Source organism: Mus caroli, unplaced genomic scaffold (genome assembly GCF_978045245.1).
Source record: "Mus caroli unplaced genomic scaffold, Mus_caroli_1 scaffold_1, whole genome shotgun sequence".
In the NCBI taxonomy this organism is placed as follows: domain Eukaryota; kingdom Metazoa; phylum Chordata; class Mammalia; order Rodentia; family Muridae; genus Mus; species Mus caroli.
Genome location: NW_028227256.1, coordinates 36534548 through 36549402, shown reverse-complemented (window position 1 = coordinate 36549402; position 14855 = coordinate 36534548). Strand labels below are relative to the sequence as shown.

Here is a 14855-nt window from a genome sequence, read left to right as displayed (position 1 = left end):
TATTTGTGTCCATGTGTGACAGACATGTGGAAGACCTCCCTCAGAGGCAAAATAGGACCACCTGCACCCTCAAAAAAAAAAAAAAAAGATAAGGAGAGGAGCTTGTAAAGGGAGGGTTTGATCACGTGGCTACCGGAGAGTAGCCATCTGGAAGGCTGCACCAGAAGCATAGCTTGAACAAAGAACACCACAGCCTCCTACAAGGACCTGTGCACACAAACAGGCCAGCCTTAGATTGACACCACGCCACTTTTGTTACTAATCCAAGGATTACTGATTCAAGACATCAGATGTAAGTCTTCTTGGCTTTTAAAACCTCCCTTTGCCTCAACCCCTGGAACACACCATGGCTCACCATGGTGCAGGACACACACACACACACACCTCCAACATGCTGATATTCTCAGGCAGGTAGTGTCATCTCTCTGATGGATTTATTTAATTAATGATGGTGTAAATTCTCTCAATTTTTCCAGTACTTGTGTAGCCATTGCTTTTTCATTGCTGCAACCACAGTACCTATGGGAAACAACTTAAGAGAGAGAAAAACATTTTTTTTCTGTTCTGTTTTGGGTTTTTGTGTGTGTGTGTGTGTGTGTGTTTGTTTGGTCCATGGTGTCCTAACAGCTCCGAACACTGTGGAAGACGTGTGTAAAGGCTGTTCACATCTTGGTAGACGGGGGAAGCAGACAGTGGGGCAGGGACAGGAGGAAAAAATAATCTTCAAAAGCCCACCCTTAATGACCTACTTCTACTTGCTAGACAGTACTTGTTAAAGATTCCAGAGCCTTCTAAATTAGCAGCATCAGCCGGAGACCAGGCATCAAAGCATACACCTGTGGGGGCATCTCAGTGTCACTCCATAACACCTGGGGAGTCATTCACCCCCAGATGGGTTCCTTCCCCTGTCTTCTTGCTCTTCTTGCCAGTCACCAGGCTAATGTGCAAATGCTGTGACTAAGCAGTTACCCTTCTGGAACCAATAAATATAAAGTCTTTGAGCTAAGTTATCAAATTGAATGCTCAACGCTAAAAACAGCAAATTCAAACAAATTTTCATTCATTCTCCAGTATGTTTTATAATTGTTTTGAAAAAGGATTGCAATAATGATTTATAATAGTCACATATATTTTACAATCTAATTTACAATAATAAATTATAACAATAATGTCAGATTGGAGTTATCTTACACCATTCAAGATTGTTTGAGAAGTTGATTAATTCCATCTTACTTTTTGAATTATGAAGTATATCATTATAATATACTAGACACCCATTCAATAAAAAGCCATCTTTTTAATTTTATTTGAAGAAATAAACCATTTCTATCATCTATCATTTATCTATTTCTCTCTCTCTCTCCCTCCTTTCTCCTTTTCCCACTGTAAGAAATAAAATCTGGAGGTTTACGTTCAAAGATGCCTTGGTTCAGTTTAGGTCCAGAAACTCTAGAAAACTCTCAAGCCTGCTGACCAATGCCTGACTGTGTCCCCTCCCTCACCCCAACCTAAATTCTGCTCAGCTAACCACTTCAACACACACCCAGACTATAAGTCTAGAGTAGAAAATGACTAATGGTCACTCTTGTCACAGGCCATGTGTCCAATATGCTCTGAGATAATAAACAGGATGTAGCATGCAGAAATGAACTTACATTTAGTTTCTGTTGAGAAAAAAAAACGGATGTAAACGATAGCAGGATTGCACCCTCCTGCTCACTCAGTTAGAGTAACAGAGAGGAGGGCATTGTGTTAGGGTTTAGGATACATTCTTGGGGCTGGAGAGATGGCTCAGTGGTTTAGAAAACTGACTTCTCTTCCTAGAGGTCCTGAGTTCAATTCCCAGCAACTATGTGGTGGCTCACCACCATCTGATGCCCTCTTCTGGTGTGTCTGAAGACAACTACAGGAGAGAGAGAGAGGACTGCGGGATATCCCAGCCCCCTGTTCTCTCTCTCTCTTCCTTCCTCCCTTCCTCCCTTCCAAATTTTTCCCTCCTCCCCTCTAACGCACACTTTAGACCTAAGTGTATTTATGTCAAGCATCCCACAAGACCCTCATCTGGACCTGAGATCCCCACACGCACCCACCTGTCCACCATTTTTCCTTCCATCTTTAACTCCCGCAGCAGGCAAAAGAGAGTAACAAAACAGCCCGACTGCAAACCTGGTGCCCTTGAGACCGGTGGATGGTGAAACAGTGCCAACAGACCTTATCTGATCTCTCGTGATGTTATATTTTAATATCTCATGGAGTAAAAATAACTACGGTGATACAGAGAGGCCTGAAGCTTCCGTCTTGAGAAGCTGAGCCAGGGAGAAAAAGCTCTGTGTGGACCGCTGACTGCCTCCACCTCCTCAGTCAGTTTCAATGTTGTGAACTCTAGATTTGATGGTGTTCTCTCTGTTGATATTGGATGATGCACTATCTACCTTCTTACCTACCAACCTCTTATTCGTTACTCTCGTACTCTGGCCTGCTATATACTCAGTAAGCTCACTACAAATAGGGTTAGGGTTATTGTTGATAAGTCCCCAGACCATCCAGGTCATCTGGCTTAATAATAAACAGCTAGGAGCCAGAGAATATGGGCACCTTCTCAGAGCTGGACGAAGAGAAGAATTCTGTTCTGACACTCCCGTGAAAAATGCCACAGTTGTGCTGACACCTCGATTCTAACTCGAGAATTTATTTACAGTTCTGACGCTGCCACCCCCACGTTTTTAAGATAATAAATGTGTCAGGTCTTAGGCCATTGAGCTTAGGGTGTTTTGTCATACAGGAAGAGGAAGCCAGTACACTACATAACAGTGATACATTTATTCACAGGACAAACAAGTGAAAGCGGAAAGTTACTGTTACAAATCTGACCTTGGCGTCCACTCAGAGCTCGGTTACAGTTATAAACCTGATCTGAGACTTCCCCTTGCAGCTCTTTTGTTGAAGGTTCGCCCCTCAGCTGACAGAGCTTCTGGAGGTCAGAACCTAACTTAAGTCTGTCCTTAAGGGTATGTGATAAGCTATAGCTCCCCCTCTCACCTCTCTTCTCGCCCTCCCTCTTCTCTCCTTCCTGACCACCGTGAGGTGGGAGGCTTTGCTCTAGAACATGTTTACCACATGTCGTGCCCTGGAGCCAAGTGGTCAGAGGCCGAAATCTCGAGCCAAATGAACCTTTTTCCTCCTCGTCAGTCAGCCAGGGGTTTTCTCACAGTAAACTGGAGGCGACTAATGCAGAACCCAGTCTCAAACAAACCTCAGTTTACATGAATGAGCAACACCTTGCTCGAGGCGATCACATCAGGTGGCTCTGGAAGGTTTTTTTGTTTTTGTTTTTGTTTTTTTTATGAGATATTTTCTTTATTTACATTTCAACTGCTATCCTGAAAGTTCCCTATACCCTCCCCGCGCCCTGTTCCCCTACCCACCCACTCCCACTTCTTGGCCCTGGCGTTCCCCTGTACTGGGGCATATAAAGAAGATATATTTTTTAAAAATAACAAATGTAATTGAGTAATACGTGTTAGTTCTTTATGGCAAAGACCTAAGTAGTAAAAATGGGGCAAAATGGAATGAGGTGAGAAGACAGAAAGGTGCCCCCTTCCCAACATTCAACTTTTCTCACCACAAATTTACTATTAAGGAAATAACACCTTGGACTTTAAAAAAAAAATTAGATTATTTGAAGCTTTAAATTGAGACTAAAAAATAAGCTGTGATAAACAAAGGATATATTCTGCCAATGCACATCCAGCTGACTGTCCAAACACACTTACAACTGATGTCTTTATACCTGTAAACATTAGAAGATGTTAATCCACAGGGCGGGGGGAGGGAGTCATAGCTGAGTGAAAGAGACCTTTCTTGGCTTGTGCAAAGCCCTGAGTCCAATCCCCAGCTCTGTAAACCAACAGACAATATTTTTAAGTACCGAAGATATATTTTAAAATGTGTATTATGCCAAGCAGTGGTGGCGCACGCCTTTAATCCCAGCACTTGGGAGGCAGAGGCAGGTGGATTTCTGAGTTTGAGGCCAGCCTGGTCTACAAAGTGAGTTCCAGGACAGCCAGGGATACACAGAGAAACCCTGTCTTGGATAAAAGCAAAAACAAAATTAATTAATTAGTTAATTAAAATGTGTATTACATTATTTATGTATGGGGGCAGCATGTTTGCAGGAAGTCCATTACCAACTAAGCTATCTCACCGTCCCTGAAAAATCCTGGACAGCATCTGAAGAAGATGACGGATGTTTGTCAGCCAGCCCTGCTTCTTCTTATTTTGGAAGGAGAACACTGAGATCCATATAGACACAAACGTGGAAAATCCTTCCTGAGCAGGGCTCTGAGCCTTTGTGTTCACATTGTGCAATCTTATCATAGCTCTCTTAATCAATCACCCCCTGTTAGCGAGTTCATGAAAATTTAAAGTTAGTCACTTTTTTAAGTTCTCATAAGGAAGTATCTTGAGACGGCTGTGCCTTTTTAATAGTTGGGCGTTTTCAGTCTTTTGATGTAGTTAATAGCTAGTGGGAGTCACTCCCGGCTTGCTTTATCTATTATACGATTAAAATTCATGAACTTCACTGAAGATAAAAACTGCCTAAGATCTGAGAAGTCTTTTAACTGGCATTCGGCATAAAGATAAGCTAAAACAGACAGTGAGCTTTCCTGTGGATACCCTTGAATCAAGGTGAAATGGTGGCAGCCTCCCTCCTGTCCAGGCAAACTGCAGCTTCCCGGGTGTCACAGGAAATAAGGCATAGTTGGTTCTGAAGCCAAACAGAAGTGGCTGTAACCTGGAAGCTCAGATGCATTCAGGTTGCCCCAGATAACTTGTTCTAACATGCAAATGGTTTCATGAAGTTTTTATACTTACAGAACAAAAGAAAGTCATGAATTACAGTGCTTCTAAACACACTCGTGAGAACGGCAGGTGGGCGGTCACAGCGAACTTAGCTGTAAGTTTCAGGTGCTGTGTCTCTCAGGCGTTGTCAGTTTTAGCGTTGGGATGGACAAAACTCATGAATGGTCAGTTCATCCATTTTCCTGAGAGACAGGAGGTGTTAGGTAAGACAGAGGTGGGCGGTGAATAACTAGGAAAGGGGCAGAGGCCGTCTAAAATCATTTAGCTCTGGATATACAACATTGCACGTCTTTACAATTCCAAAGTTCTAATCTGCCCCTCATCCTTCCAGAATCTTTAACACAGCTATGGCTTTTTTTTTTTCTAGGAACTTCAGTTCACACAAAATATTCATTGTAAAACAAGGATGCTTGATTTTTTTTTTAATTGAAGCAAAATCTCCCAAACAGAGATTTAACCATGTTAAAATTAAACCCAATTCAGTGGTGTTACATACATCCAACCATATTGTACAACCAAAACAATCTCTTTTTTTTTCCCAAAATTTCATCTTCACAGATGTTTAAACATAGTTAGTCACCAAATATTAATAATACATGAACGGATAAAGACTGCAATTGTTTTAGTTAAAAGAGGCCAAATATCAAACAGCTATCTGTCCCAGCTCTTTGTCTTTTCTGATGCCAACAGAGACTTCCAATCCTGTCAGTGGAAGTCAGCAAAGATCAAAGGGTCTTAATGTTGCCTCCGAGGAAAGAGCAGACTCTTTGCACATTTTAATAAGCCAGGAATGTGCAGTGACCTGCAGGGCAGATAATGTTCCCCAGGCTTTCCAAGAGTCAGCAGTCAAAACACCCAGACTACCTCTGATAGGTAGGGATGTCACAAGTCACCCTGATGACACACTGGCTTGTGTTTTTCAGTGCTGTGTGATTTAACCTGGTTAAGTTTTCAATCACTTAGCAACATCAAATATCAGACTCTGATATCTGGAAAGGCTGGTGGTTTATCTCAGTTCATTAGAGTTTGGTTTCACCTATTAAAGAAGCATCATCTTCCCTTCTTGACTAGGGCCTGGCTCACCACCAGTGTCTCTTTGGATCTTGCTCTGTAGACCAGGCTGGCCTTGAACTCACAGAGAACCACCTGCCTCTGCCTCCAGGGTGCTGGGATTAAAGGCATGAGCCACCACTGTCCAGCACCACCATCTGGTAACCAGTGCCCCTTATTAGCAAAAGTTAGCAGGGAGTCAGATGGCAAGAGGTAGAGATTTTCTCAGTCTCACACTGAAGCTGATTCTCAAGTTTAGGTGTACACTACCACACAGAACAGAGCTACTGTGCATTAGAGGGACAGTCCGCTCCTCTGATTATTTAGCATTCGTAATCTTTAATAATGTCTAAACATCCCTTCCCCCAGCAAGGCTCATGCTGCTCCCCTTAAAACGCAATTATGCTTTTCACAAGTGGCCAAACCTTCATCCCATGAAGCCTTGTTCCTCGACAGTCTCGTTTTTCTTGGTTCTTACAATCTTTCACTATGTTTTACTAGGAGATATCCAAACTCCCTTTGTGTCGTACAAGACCTTTTCTCCTAGGTCATCAGTTATCCCAGTCTTTTGGTTCAAAGGTCTAAAGACCCTGACTGTCATATGATGGCCTCTTGTATGTAGTAAAGCTGATCAGCAGGTGAATGGTCAGTCCTTCTGGGAATAGCACCATCTTTGGAGGTAATCATTGATGTTTGTTTTAGAACATCTAAGTCACTGTAGTTGCAGTAGTTAATACTGTGTGTATGTCTGTGTGTGTCTCTGTGTATGTGTTTGTGTATATCTGTGTGTGTCTGTGTGTATATGTCTCTGTGTGTCTATGTGTCTGTGTCTGTTTGTACGTGCATGTCTGTGGGTGTATGTCCCTGTGTGTCTGTGTCTGTTTGTATGTGTATGTCTCTGTGTGTCTGTGTGTGTGTCTATGTGTGTCTTTGTGCGTATCTGTCTATCTGTGTGTGTGTCCGTGTCTATGTGTGTCTCTGTGTGTGTGTCTGAGTGTATGCTCTGTGTGTCTCTGTGTGTGTGTCTGTGTGTTTCTGTGTCTGTCTGTCTGTGTGCATGTGTCTATGTGTCTATATATGTCTCTGTGTGTGTCTGTGTGTGTCTGTCTGTGTGTGTGTGTCTGTGTGCATGTGTGTGGAGTAAGTGCTGTGCACTCCACATCTCACCCGCATCCTCCATCCATTGTGCACAAGCAGAGGAGCCTGGAGACGTGGGCTGATGCCCACAGCAGAGGACATCCCATCCACTCTCATTATGGTCCTCATCTGCTGAAGTTCCTCTTTGGTGACTATTTATAGAACCTAAATATCTCCATGAATGTTATCTGTCCAGGAGAACCTCCTGCATGTTCCTTCCCAGGACTCTGTGCTGTACTTTCCAGACCCCTGACTGTGTAGCCAACCTTTCACTCCTGCCCACAAACAGCTCAAATGGTCTCCTCATCCAAGCCTTCTCCCCATCCAAGAAGTTAGGCCCAGGGTGTCCTTTCCGATTGCCTTTCAGGCACCCTTTGTAACTGTGTCTCCCATGTGGTGCCAGTGTATAACAGATTCAGTTGCAGTCTTCCCCCCAAGGATCAGCCATGGAAAAGTCCCCGTGGACTGGGAGAGATGTGGACTCCCTGTTCCTCATGCCTGCCCCTCTGGAGTCACCATGCACTCCTTAGTTCCATCATCTGTTCCGGTATTAGCTTGCCCACTTGATACCAGGCATAAAGTAAATACAACAATAAACAGATCTCCATGGCTTTGTGGGGACTCTGTCACACAGAGGATCTGTCATTTGCTGTTTATAAAACCTTGATCAAACCACTCAGGTCTTTAGACTATAAGTTCTTCAATGTGAGATGGATCACATAGCACTTGCTTCATCAGGATGTGTTGAGGCTGAGTGAATGAATGCACGAACACACAGAGACACAGAGACACACAGAGACACACACAGACACACAGGGATACATACACACAGACACACACAAAGACATACAGACACATAGACAGACACACATGTAGATACACACATACAGACACACACAGACACACATGCTCAGAGTAGGCCCTGACACATACTAAACACAGAGGAAAAACATTCTTTTCTTCCTTCCTTCCTTCCTTCCTTCCTTCCTTCCTTCCTTCCTTCCTTCCTTCCTTCTTTTTGATAGCATCATATTCCATAGCCCAGGCTGACCTGGAAGTTACTATGCAATACAGACAGGAACCAAAGTGGCCTCACTTTCCCATCTTGGAGATTATAGATATGAGTCACCATGCCCAGCTGAGGAAATGCTACTCTTCCTACCTACATTTGAGAGAGAGAGAGAGAGAGAGAGAGAGAGAGAGAGAGAGAGAGAGAGAGAGAGAGAGAAAGAGAGTATGTGTGTGAAAGTGTGTGTGTGAGAGAGAGACAGATAGTTGTGCGAGAGAGTGTGTGTGTATATGTGTGTGAGAGAGACAGAGAGTATGTGAGACAGTGTGTGTATGAGACAGTGTGTGTGTATGTCTGTGTGAGAGAGACAGAGAGTATGTGAGACAGTGTGTGTATGAGACAGTGTGTGTGTATGTCTGTGTGAGAGAGAGAGTTGTGTGTGTGAGAGAGAGACAGAGAGAGTGTGTGTGTGTGAGAGAGAGGGTGTGTATATGTCTGTGTGAGAGAGAGTATGTGTGTATGTGAGAGAGAGAGACAGAGAGAGAGTATGTGTGTGTGAGAGAGGGTATGTGTGTGAGAGAGAGACATAGTGTGTGTGAGAGAGAGAGACAGTGTGTATGTATGTGTGTGTATAAGAGAGAGTGTGTGTAAAAGAGTGTGTGTGTATGTTTGTGTGACAGTGTGTGTGAGAGTCAGAGTTGTGTGAGTGTGTACATGTCTGTGAGAAAGACAAAGAGTGTGTGTGTATATGTGTGTAAGAGAGAGCATGTGTGAGAGAGAGTGTGTGCGTATGTGTGTGAGAGAGAGAGACAGACAGAGGAGAGAGAGAGAGAGAGAGAGTATGAGGGGGGAATTTTAAGGGGGCAAGCAGCAGCCACAGAAGCCCAGCAGGCCAGTAGCAGGCTGGTAACATCATCTTGCCAGAACAGAACTGGAGCCCTGGAAGTGCCCAGCCTCCACATCTCACAACGCATAAGGGAAGAAGCCAGAGGCATAACCTAAGGATAAGATGAGGCCTCTAGGAGGGTGTTTGCATGGCACTGCTGAGTCAGACAGAGCTGACTCTATGTCTCAACCGTGCCACTTCCTAATTATGACACCCTGGGCAAGATCTCTGCCGGTGAAGAGGAGGACCACGGTGATGACGGTGAGGACCATGATGACCATGAGACAGCCAGTCTAGACACATAAACATAAGCTTCTGTGTCTCCTTGTTGTGCCTGGGGTTTGTCCTGAAATACAGAATATGACTCAAAACTGGAAACTGCTTCTGGTCAGTGGAAGCAAAGGAACACTGTGAGACGCTTTGGGCATGGCCATCGGCCTGAGAGAAAGTTGAAGCTTCTCGCTGCTGAAAGCCGAACAGAGGAGTCAAATTTCTGCATGTGGGCTGAGGCAGGGCCCCTCCAGGGTCCTGTCCCTTCAAGGAATCCTTCCCTGGTGTGTGCAGTTTTGTCCCGATCTACTTTAGGATCTGAGAGAAAAGCCTCACTCTGAAGAATCTGAGTTGCCAGCCCAGCCTGTAGCCACAGGGAAAGCAAGGCTTAGCTTGAGTGGCATTTGTCAAGTCAAAGCCTAAGTTGTGCTTTCTTGTTTGTATTGTGTGTGTTTATACTTTCATATTTGTGTTGTGGTGTATATGTGTATGGTATGTGCATGGGGGGCGGCGTATGGACACACATTTGTGCGTGTGCACGTGGAGCTCTGAGGTGACATCAGGTGGCTGCTTCCATTGCCCTCCAAGTCTTTGGAAACAGGCCGTCCCACAGAGAAGCTCATCACTTGCCAGGGTCTTCCAGGACCAGCTCCTCATCTGCCTCTCTCCACACCTCTGCCACCAGCCTCTGCCACATCAGCCCAAGGCTGGGGTTACACGCATGCTCCACTATGCCACACTTTTTATATGGGTTTTGGGGATCTGAATTCAGGCTCTAGTGCCTTCATGGCAGGCAGTTTACTGATCCAGTCATCTGCTTTCTTCTCAAATGTAAACTATTGCTTTGGGTAAATACAGATGTCTCGGTATGGGACAGCCAAGTGTTGGGCCTGTAGCACATGGACCACCCTGATGGGGATGTAGTAGTGAAAAAGGCTGTCCATCTGCTAAGACAGGGCAGCTAGGAACTCCCTGTACTGTCTGCTTAGTTCTACTGTGAACCTAACAGTGCTCTAAAAAACTAAAATGTCAGAAAAATGTATTGAAAGCTACTGCGTGCTGAGGCAGACTACTTAAAGATGTGGCTTGTACTGTCTTTTCCCACTTGGCTTTGTACAGTCATCCTTCCAAACGCCCTTTCTTTCCCTTGTTCATGCTTGAACAGTTTTCAAATCCTACACACGCTTCCCCCATCGAGTTTTTGTGCGTTGTGGTGTGTCAAAACCAGTCTTCTCCAGTGTAGAAGACTATGTGTACAAAGCAGGAAGTGACTCTGGACCAGGACATCCTGACAGTCACCCCCCTCCTTAGTTGCTAATAAGAACAGACCCCTCGGTGAAGTGTTAATTTCCACAGGCCACCTCTCACCTCTTTATCTTTGGAAGCGAGAGGAGAAGGTTGCAGTCTCCCTCCCACCCCCACCGCCAAGCAGAACTTCCAGATGTCAGTTATTAAATCAGGGGAGTTATAGCACTGGCTCTTTCCCAGGGGTGGTTTGTGAAGGCTGGTGTCAGATAGTTCAGACTTCTGCTGCCTCTGCTCAGCCCACCTCTGGCCCTAGTCTGCTGGTGTTGTTCTGCTCAGAACTGTAGAAGTCCTGAATAATGATAGCTTTCTAGGACGGGTTCCAGATAGAAGGCTGTGAAACAGAAGAAGTTCTACCCTTCTCGACTTGAGCGTCCCACCTCTGCCTCTGCCTCTGGGCCACTTCTTCAATGAGATGGGGGAGGAAACAGAATCTCACACACATCTGCCGATTCCTGAACGATATTTTGCTGATCTTCAGTTTGCTACCTATGCAGGAACAAGAGTTTTATAAAACTAAGTAAGCCCATCCCATGATACCACCTCTGCCTCTCTTTAACCTCTGGGCTGTGGTGTAAAAGATCTATGTCAACCCATGCCCTCAGAGAACCAGGCTCCATGATGAGATGGGTGTTGGATGGATCTGCAAGTCATGCGGAAGAGAAAGATGGGAAGGATAAAGTACAGAATGGAGTCAATGACACCAAGAAAGGGGAGAATGAAGAGAGAGTGTCCAGACATGCCATGCTCTGCTCATGCTTGGAAGGAGGTGAGGCCAAAATAAAGCCCACAGCCAAAGAAGGGGTTCCTGTGCTCTAGAACCTATCTTAGCACCCCTTACTAAAGCCCCCAGTCAGCCATCATACCATATACTCCTCCTGGAGTATAAGGGCCATGAGATGTGATCAATGGTCCAAGGTCCCCTGGCCCCTGAGGTGGATGCTCTGTGCGAAAGTACTGACATATATCCATCCATTGTCAGTGTTCCCATAATACCTAAAAAAGTAGTCATTTTATCTTCTGCCTGCATGTCTCTGCTTCCTAGCTACAGATACACTGTGCCCAACTGCCTCATATCCCCGCCACCCCAGCAACCATGCAAGAAGTCCTCCATGGTGGTACACACTCCAAAGTGGAGACAGGAGGCTCCCTGCAGCTTGCCTGGCCCTAATCAAAAAGTCCTCAGCCCCAATGTGAGAGCCCACGTCAAAAGACAAGGTGGACCATACCAAAGGATCGAATCCAAGGGTGGTCACTGGCCACCATGTGCATACAACAGCAGCCTGTACTCGTGTAAACCTGCACCACCACCTACATGAAAACACACCCAAGTAAAGTACATACCGGGGTGGGTGTCAGAAATAGAATAATGACTGCAGTCTGAACCGATCTTCACTTTCAATAAGTATAATATAAATGTATAAATTATGAATATAAATAAGTATAATTTATGATTATATGTATAATATATAAATATAAAATAATATAAAACACACAGGAGACTGCTTGGAATCACTCTCTATTTGCCACGTCTTGACTGATTTCACCACACACTCTCGGGTGTTTGACTCATTAGTTTTTTTGGTGGGCTTCAGAAATGTGCTTGCCTGCTTCTAGCAGACTCTTCAGTTCAGGCCTAGCAAGTGTGCCAACCTTTTCCTTTATTTCCAACCCTACCCCTTCCCTGTTTCTCATAACCATTGCCTACCCTCTTGAGAAGGGGAGAGCCCTGCCAAGAATGTATCTAGCTTCTTGCCCTTGCTACAAAACTCCTTGCATTTGTATCCTTACCTGAATCCTGGACGGTGTCTTCCTTCAAAAGTCCCTTCTCTACACTGACTTTAACATCTCAGCTTGTTTTTGCAGACTTGCTGTCTCAACTCCATCTTCTAGCCTGCAGTTCCTGGCTTCCCTTGTTCCCCTGTTTCCTTGGGGTCAGGCCATGAAGAGTCCCTGCTCCAAGAAGGAATGTGTTTCCCTCGATCTTACAGTTTGGGGTTCCCATCAAGAGTCTTCTCAAACAACTTGGGTGACTAAAGCTTAGTGGTCCTAATGTCCAGCCAGCACTAAGTTAGCCACATATGACAAGGCTCACTATTGTGTTCTGCACCTATCCCTCATGGTCCTTGGGGGAGGGGTGATTGTCTTCATCCCTAAGTCTTTGACTGTCAGTCATTTTAACCGGCCCTTCTCTGATCTCCACTCCACCCCTCACTGTGCCTCCGGGGTTCTCCCCTGGTGAACAGCATCTTCTTTCTCCAGTAGCTTGTTTCTGAGCTCCCTAGCTGTCTCCACATGGTTGGCTGCCCAGAGCCTGTGTCTCTCTAGAGTGTTGACCTACTTTATCTATGCACAGTTTTCCTTGGATGTCTTGCCAAGTACCTCAAGCGGGAGCCACGCCAAAATCATTATCTTCCCATCCGACTGGTTCTTTGTGTTGCCTTTCCCTGCTTGGCTTTGTACAGTCATCCTACCAAACGCCCTTTCTTTCCCTTGTTCATGCTTGAACAGTTTTCAAATCCTACCATCGAGGCTTTGTATGTTGTGGTGCTTTCAGATCCTCCTCACAACAGCGAGCATCTCACCCAGGTTCCTTCTCTTCAGATGGCTTCTTAGCGATACAAAGTTAATATAAAATCACAGTTGACGGGCTGCAGAGATGGCTTAGCAGTTAAGAGCAGTGACTGTTCTTCTGAAGGCCCTGAGTTCAAATCCCAGCAACCACATGGTGACTCACAACCATCCATAATGAGATCTGATGCCCTCTTCTGGAGTGTCTGAAGACAGCTACAGTGTACTTATCTATAATAATAAAGAAATCTTTAAAAAAAAAATCACAGTTGACACATGTCCTTCTCTGCTCCATTCATGTCAGTAAGCTACTGTTGTCCTCCAATCAGAAGACAAGCTTCGTGTATAGAATCTAAGCCCTATCTAGTCTGCCCTCAGACTCTTCCTGACTTCTCTTTGCTATGTTCAACTTGTACATCATATCTCCATTTAAAACTGTTTCCTGTTCTCTAACTACAAATTCTGTTTTCACACCTTTGCTTAGGTTGTGTTTACCTCATGTCCTGTTCCCTTTTTCCTGCACATGTCATCAGCACGTTGACCTGCAGCGTTCTGAGTTTCTTTCACCTTCGAAGCTGCCGGGCAGCAGCGCCTGCTTTCCCTTTGGGAAGTTCCCTTGGTGTGGTGCTTCTCACAGTCCTGTCCTGAGCTCAGCTCACCAAGAAACAAGAGCAACGCCTTTCTGCTCCGCCATTCTCCTGTATAGGAGGCAGCCATGGCGCCCAGCGGGAATGGCATGATCCTGAAGCCCCACTTCCACAAGGATTGGCAGAGGCGAGTGGACACTTGGTTCAACCAGCTGTTGCGCAAGATCTGCAGGCACAAGGCCCAGCAGGCGAAAGCTCATTGCATTGCCCCTCGCCCCGTGTCCCGCCCATCAGGCCTATCGTGAGGTGCCCTACAGTGAGATACCACACCAAGGTCCGGGCTGGCAGAGGCTTCAGCCTGGAGGAGCTCAGGGTGGCTGGCATCCACAAGAAAATGGCTCGCACCATCGGCATCTCTGTGGACCCGAGGAGGCGAAAGAAGTCCACGGAGTCTCTGCAGGCCAACGTGCAGCGCCTGAAAGAGTACTGCTCCAAGCTCATCCTGTTCCCCAGGAAGCCTTCTGCTCCGAAGAAGGGAGACGGTTCTGCTGAAGAACTTAAGCTGGCAATCCATCTGACAGGAGCCGTGATGCCCATCCGGAATGTGTACAAAAAGGAAAAGGCCTGAGTTATCACAGAAGAAGAGAAGAACTATAAGGCTTTTGCCAGTCTCCGAATGGCTGGTACCAATGCCCGACTCTTTGGCATCCGAGCAAAAAGGGCAAAGGAAGCTGCAGAGCAAGATGTTGAAAAGAAAAAGTAATGTGCTGTTGGAGAGTTGCAATAAATTTTCCATAAAGAAAAAAGAAAGAAAGAAACAAACAAAAGCAACATGAACATCTTAGCTTTGCCACCACAGCTTGCAAGCCGGCCTATGCAGACTCTTTTTTTTTTTTTTTGGTTGTAGCCCTGGCTGTCCTGGAACTCACTCTGTAGACCAGGCTGGCCTCTAACTCAGAAATCCTCCTGCCTCTGCCTCCCGATTGCTGGGGTTAAAGGCCTGCGCCACCAGCGCCTGGCTCACAAGCCACATCTTTAAGTAGTCTGCCTCAGCACACAGTAGCTTTCAATACATTTTTCGAATGCTTTGGTTTTTTAGAGCACTTTTAGGTTCATAGTAAAACTAAGCAGACAGTACAGGGAGTTCCTAGCTGCCCTGTCTTGGCAGATGGACAGC

General features: G+C 45.5%; 1 pseudogene; it reads left to right on the top strand.

Annotated features, from left to right (window-relative positions):
* Nucleotides 1-13791: 13791 nt before the first annotated feature.
* On the top strand, nucleotides 13792-14441 carry LOC110302160 (large ribosomal subunit protein eL13 pseudogene; annotated as a pseudogene).
* The last annotated feature ends 414 nt before the right edge of the window (nucleotides 14442-14855 follow it).